The sequence below is a fragment of the Ursus maritimus genome, unplaced genomic scaffold (assembly GCF_017311325.1).
Source record: "Ursus maritimus isolate PB19 unplaced genomic scaffold, ASM1731132v1 scaffold_2, whole genome shotgun sequence".
In the NCBI taxonomy this organism is placed as follows: Eukaryota; Metazoa; Chordata; class Mammalia; order Carnivora; family Ursidae; genus Ursus; species Ursus maritimus.
Window position 1 is genome coordinate 4743996 of NW_024424452.1, and position 6390 is coordinate 4750385.

Sequence of the window (6390 nt, forward strand, 5' to 3'; positions counted from 1 at the left end):
TCCCCGAATCTCCCCGGAGCCCCCCCACTTCCTGCCAGGGCATCACTGCCCTGCACAGCACAGTTTGATCAGGCCCCGCGGGGTTGAGTGATGCCTTCCCTGTCGGGATCCTGCATGGGGGGCGCCTTTCTCTCCCCCCCTGCCTCCAGGGCCTGCGACGCCTCCCCCCTGCCTCAGCCCACCCCCTCCCCTTCCTGCCATTCACCCCGCAGCCTGCCCCTCCCTCTGGGCCTGGCCATGTCAGGGACGGGGCTGGCCACCACCCCCCCCAAGCCCAGGCGGCGCAGCGGCTCGGCTCTCCAGCGGAGCGCAGAAGGCCACCGAAAGAGGCCACCATGAGCTGCCTGGGGTGAGTTAGGGGTCTGCCCCTTGCTAGGAAAATCCAGAGAGAAAAAAAGTTATTTCTACAGCCTAATTTGCAGTGGAGATGATGCTCTGGTGCTGAGGGCTCCTGGGAGATGATGGATGGGCAGCCCCCACCCCACCCGTCACTACCAGGGCTGGGCCAGGGCGTCGGCGCCTGTCCCCTGGGAAGTTGGCACGCGCGTGTTGCAAGGCTGCTAGGCCGGACTCAGCTGGGGCCCCTCTCGGTCCCCCTCATCTCCCTTTGGAGCTGCCCCTGGCTTCCGTCTGTGTTGCCTCTGCCTCCCGGCAGCCTGTCTGCCTCCCGACTTACTGCCTGCTTTCCGTCTGCAGTTCGTCTCCAAGCGACCGCTGGCAGCGGGTCAGGAAGAGCAGGTGGGGAGGCACCCTTGGGTGCACTCGATTTAGAGCCTGGGAAGTGGGAACCCCAGACACCTAGGATGCCGGTCCCCGCAGCATCCCCGGGGAGCTGCTGGGGACGATGAAACAGCAGCCTCTATTGTCAGCGCGAGTCAAGTGCGACAGGAAAATTGGGGAGGATGCTGAGGAGGGGGCGGCGCCCAGCTGGGCTCTGCAGGAAGAGGGGTATCTTGGCAGCCTGGCTTCAGCCACTTCACTCCCCCACCTCCTTACCCTATATCTCCCCACCCCCACCCCCAGGCTCTGGTGGCCCACATGCTGGGGTGGCAGTAGCGATCCCCATGCAGACACTTCTAGGGGAGAGCTCTCAGGGGAGCATGGAGGAGTCACAGAGACAGTCATCTGTGATTCTGAGGGCTGAGTGCCAGCAGCCCAGGGCTAACTCAGCAGGGGGCACAGGGTAAGCTCCTGGAGGAGGCAGCAGGTGCCACTGCTGTGGCTCAGTGACCCCTCAGATTCTGGCAGCATGTCCTATGGGGTGGAAAGAGTCCCCAAGAAAGTTCATCAGGGCCAGGCATCTAGCCACAGAAGTGGACGCTGCCATGAGAGTGGTGCCACCGCACCCAACACTGAGTACCCAACAGTATGCGCCGTGAACCACCTTTCCTAGGATAGGTGGCGCAAAGAGTGACACCTGTGGCCTCAGGATGCCCCATTGAGGAGAGACAGGGTTTTACGTGAGAGAGTGAGCGCAAAGGGTAGGTGAAGCTGTGTGTGTGCATGTGTGTGCCTGTGTGTGTGTGTGTGAGCTTGGCAGAGGCTAGAACCCACCTGTCACTGTGTGACCTCCAAGAGGGGGTCCCAGTGGCCAAATCAGAAGACTTGGGAGAAAGGAGGAGGAGCAGTGAGACCATGAAGCAGAGTAGCCACATGTGGCTTTTTAAATTAAATTTAATGAATATTAAATAAAATTTGAAATTCACCTTCTCAACTTCACTAGCTACATATGACTCGGGTGGCCGTGCAGGCTCATGCACATTTAGAGCATGTCCATCGTGGAAGAAAGCCTTCTTGGACAGTGCTGCTGAGCGTAGGATTTGGGTCAGTGGTGGTAATGGAAGCAAAGGGTCTCATCTTCCTCCACACGCTAGTTCACCCTGCAGCTCAGAGCCTAATTTGGCTCATCCCAAAGGGATCCCAGTTTGATGAAGTGATAAAATGACTTTCTAATTAGGACAGGGCCAGGCCAGGCAGCTTGGGAAGTGTGACGCAGTTAGGGAGGGAGCAGGAAAGCAAAGGCAGCCCTGTTTTCTGCTGTGTTTCAGGAAATCTGGAAGGAGAGGGAGGGGCCGGCGGGTGGGAGAAGGAAGCTGCGGTCTGGAATCTCCACAGACCCAGCTTGGACCCCAGCCGCACCCAGGCTGTGCAACCTTGAGCAGGTTCATTGACCTGTACAGCCTGGGTTCAAAGCTGGTCATCCTTTCATGTTCCGCAGGGTTCTTGGTAGGAACACAAGAAATGAACCCTCCCAACTGGAAGCAGAAAAGAGATGAGCTGAGAATCTGGGGAGGGTGTGAGGGAACCCTCGTGCCTCCGTCCCTCCTCTCTGCTTTAATGACAAATGTTGGAGACACCGTAATCAAAGTGGTCGGGAGAACTCTGTGAAACTGTGGGAGATAGTATGTGCTCGGTTAGTGGGCTTCCCCTAGAGCAGGGTTCTCAACCATGGCACCTTTGACATTTGGGGCCCGATAATCCTCTGTGGTTGGGGGCTGGCCTGTATGTTGTAGTGTCTCTGGCCTCCACCCACTAGATGCCGGCCGCACACTCCCCATCCCAATCCTCATTTTGTGACCACAAACTGTCTCCAGATAGTGCAGATGTCCCCTGGAGGGCAAAATCCCCAACTGAGAGCTTCTGCCCCAGAGTGATCTGCCTTTCCTAGCCTCCCTCGCGTGGGGCGGCCCTTCAGCAAAGGCCAGCTGTTGTCTGGGGCTCTCTGATGCACCAGCCGCTATCCCCATCTGATGCCTTCCCTGTGTGCTGGGGCGCGCTGGGACAGAGGGGTGCTGCGGTGTGGACAGACAGGGACAGGATAAGGGGTGACAAGGACACTGGCCCCCAAAGTGTGTGCATTTCTGCCTCTGTCCAGATTCAGTCATGAGCATTTGCTCCACGCCACATCTCTTCTGCCCACAGTGAGGTGGACAGTCTTCAGAGGCTTTAGCTGGCCTGGTTCTGGATGCTGGGCCATTGCACCCAGAACCAAACTACCCGAAATGACTCTGTCATGATGGGACGGCTGTGGCTGTGCAGATGTCGGAGCCATATTCACTATAGAGGTTTTCAGGCATTCTCTCCCTGGCAGGGCTGAGGACAAGGCCTGGGAGGATGCGGCATATGTGCTGGCTCTGGCTTGCTGCTGCTGCCGGGAGAAAAAGCAGCTGGTTGATCATGGAGTGTGGTGGCCGCTGGGGCCAGGAACTGGGGCTGAGGTGCATTGGGCAGCGTGGCTCAACAGAGCACCCGGTCTGACCAGCTGCTGGAAGCTATGGGCAGAACCACGAAGATGCCCCTTTGTCCCAGTGACTGAGACAGAGGGAGGGTCCCAGGTTTTTCTGCCTCTGCGCTCCTGTCTGTCTGGGTAGTGGCTAACTCCTGGTGAGGAGAGAGCCTTGTGCTGATGTCCCCAAGGAGCTGCTGCTCAGCCCCTGGGCTGGCTCCCTGGTACTATGTGCCCTTTCCCGCAGGCAAGTACTGGATCACTGAGAAATGACAATTCACTGTTCCCTGGGGCTGCTCCTGCTCTGACTTCCAGTAGCAGGCCCAGAGACAAAGGAAGGCCAGACTCCCTTTCTTGTCATCCCCTTCTCCCTGAGCTCCTCTTTTTCCAGTAGGAGGCCCTCTGGCCCTCATTTGGGAGTTGTCCAGCCCGGCTGCCCCTCCTCATTTCCACTCACTCACCAGATCTTATACTCATCTCCTTCCTCTGTGTTTCTAGAATATAGCCACTTGTCCCACTCTACACCTTCCCTGTTCCTCTCCCAGCCTCACCCACTCCCCTGGTGCACCAAAACCCTGGGGTCCCTCCCTCCTCTCCTTAAATCCTTAGAACCCCCCGAGTTCACACTCAGCGGCTGGCAGTGGCAGCCAAGGCCTCCTTCTCTAACCTCTTCTTGATTAGCGCTGCCCCCTGGGTGAGGCCTCCTCACCGGACCCACTCCCTGAAACCTAGCGCAGCGCACGCCCTCCGGGAAAGCCTTCCCGTGTTCTACAAAAGAAAGGGCTTCTTCGGAACAGTGGGGTTCAGTCTCAGTAGCCAGGGGCCGGGACTTGCCACGGTGCAGGGGACCTGGGCGCCCCGGCCCGAGAGGTGTGAGGCCAGACACCTGGGGAGAGACTGATGGATGGAGGGGAGCCGAGAGGAAGCAGTGTTGACAGCCCCGAACCGCCCCAGTTCCCCCGGAGCTAGCTGGGTAGGGTCCCCGTGGGGGCGGGGCGGGGCGGGGCCACCCGGGAGGGGCGGGTGCGGGGCCGCGGGCCGGGCCGGCTCGGGAGGGGCCGAGTGCGCTTGCCCGGCAGAGGCTCGTGGAGTCGCGGCGCCCCAGCTCTGCTCGCGGGCTCGGCCACCCCTACCTGTCGGCACCTGCCGCCGCCGTCGCCGGCTCCAGATGGGGAAGGACCAGGGCTTCTCTCGTCACTTTCGGTAGTTCACCGCGCCCGCGCCCCTGGGAACTGTGCGCCCTAGGCGCGGCGGACTCCGCCTCAGGCGGCCTGAGAAGGGGTGGGGCTGGGGCACTGAGGTGGACACCCACCCGGCACACAGCAAGCAAGTTCCCCGCGTTGGATGCCTGAAACCTGCACGCGCCCCTGGGATGGGGTCCGAGGGGGGACCAAGGGCTGGGACTGAAAGCCCTCTTTCTTCCTGCAATTGAGCGGGTCGAGGGAACTGGCCGGAGAGCAGAGGCAGGGAATGTGGTGGAGAGAGAGGACCCTAGGACAGCCTAGGAGGAACCTGGACACGGATTTACACCTGACCCCCAGGCAGAGGGAACAGAACTGACTGACTGAAACGTCACTGTGTGGCCAGGAAGAGTCCTGTGGTCTCAGAGAAGCCTGCTGGTGTAGCAGGGACCCGGAAGTCCTGGGGCAGCCATGCTGTCAGGTCAGAGGAGGAGCGATCTGCCACAGTGGTCCGAGAGCCCTATTGCGCCTGGCTCTCCCTGGGTTAGTGGAGTCTAGAGCAGACCCAGGGCTGGGGTGCCTGGCCAGACAGAGCTGCATGGAGAGCCAACACAAGCCAGGAAGGGCATCTGGCTCACAAGGCGGCCTGGCCTCTGGCTTAGCTCCAAGGACACCAAGCAGGGAAAAAGCCACCAGTCTTCTCCCACCGTGCAGTTGGTGACTCACCATGGTTACCACTCTGGGGCCGGGAGCGGGGGGAGTGGGAGGGTTGCTTCCCCCTCCCCCTTCCTGGGCTCAGCCCACCCCCTCCCCTTCCTGCCATTCACCCCGCAGCCTGCCCCTCCCTCTGGGCCTGGCCAATGTCAGGGACGGGGCTGGCCACCACCACCCCCCCCAAGCCCAGGCGGGCGCAGCGGCTCGGCTCTGCAGCGGAGCGCAGAAGGCCACCGAAAGAGGCCACCATGAGCTGCCTGGGGTGAGTTAGGGGTCTGCCCCTTGCTAGGAAAATCCAGAGAGAAAAAAAAAAAGTTATTTCTACAGCCTAATTTGCAGTGGAGATGATGCTCTGGTGCTGAGGGCTCCCTGGGGAGATGATGGATGGGCAGCCCCCCACCCCACCCGTCACTACCAGGGCTGGGCCAGGGGCGTCGGCGCTGGCTGTCCCCTGGGAAGTTGGCACGCGCGTGTTGCAAGGCTGCTAGCAGCCGGACTCAGCTGGGGCCCTCTCGGTCCCCCTCATCTCCCTTTGGAGCTGCCCTGGCTTCCGTCTGTGTTGCCTCTGCCTCCCGGGGCAGCCTGTCTGCCTCCCGACACGCCTGCTTTCCCGTCTGCAGTTCGTCCCCAAGCGACCGCTGGCAGCGGGTCAGGAAGAGCCAGGGTGGGGGAGGCACCCCCTTGGGTGCACTCGATTTAGAGCCTGGGAAGTGGGAACCCTAGACACCTAGGGATGCCCGGTCCCCGCAGCATCCCCGGGGAGCTGCTGGGGACGATGAAACAGCAGCCTCTATTGTCAGCGCGAGTCAAGTGCGACAGGAAAATTGGGGAGGATGCTGGAGGAGGGGGCGGCGCCCAGCTGGGCTCTGCAGGAAGAGGGGTATCTTGGCAGCCTGGCTTCAGCCACTTCACTCCCCACCTCCTTACCCTATATCTCCCCACCCCCACCCCCAGGCTCTGGTGGCCCACATGCTGGGGTGGCAGTAGCGATCCCCATGCAGACACTTCTAGGGGAGAGCTCTCAGGGGGCATGGAGGAGTCACAGAGACAGTCATCTGTGATTCTGAGGGCTGAGTGCCAGCAGCCCAGGGCTAACTCAGCAGGGGGGCAATCAGGGTAAGCTCCCTGGAGGAGGCAGCAGGTGCCACTGCTGTGGCTCAGTGACCCTCAGATTCTGGCAGCATGTCCTATGGGGGTGGAAAGAGTCCCCAAGAAAAGTTCATCAGGGCCAGGCATCTAGCCACAGAAGTGGACGCTGCCATGGCCAGA

General features: G+C 60.9%; 1 protein-coding gene across 1 annotated transcript in view; it reads left to right on the top strand.

Annotated features, from left to right (window-relative positions):
- Positions 1-6390, top strand: part of LOC103670091 (Grid2 interacting protein) — a 38851-nt gene that overhangs the window by 7701 nt on the left and 24760 nt on the right. The window lies entirely within an intron of this gene.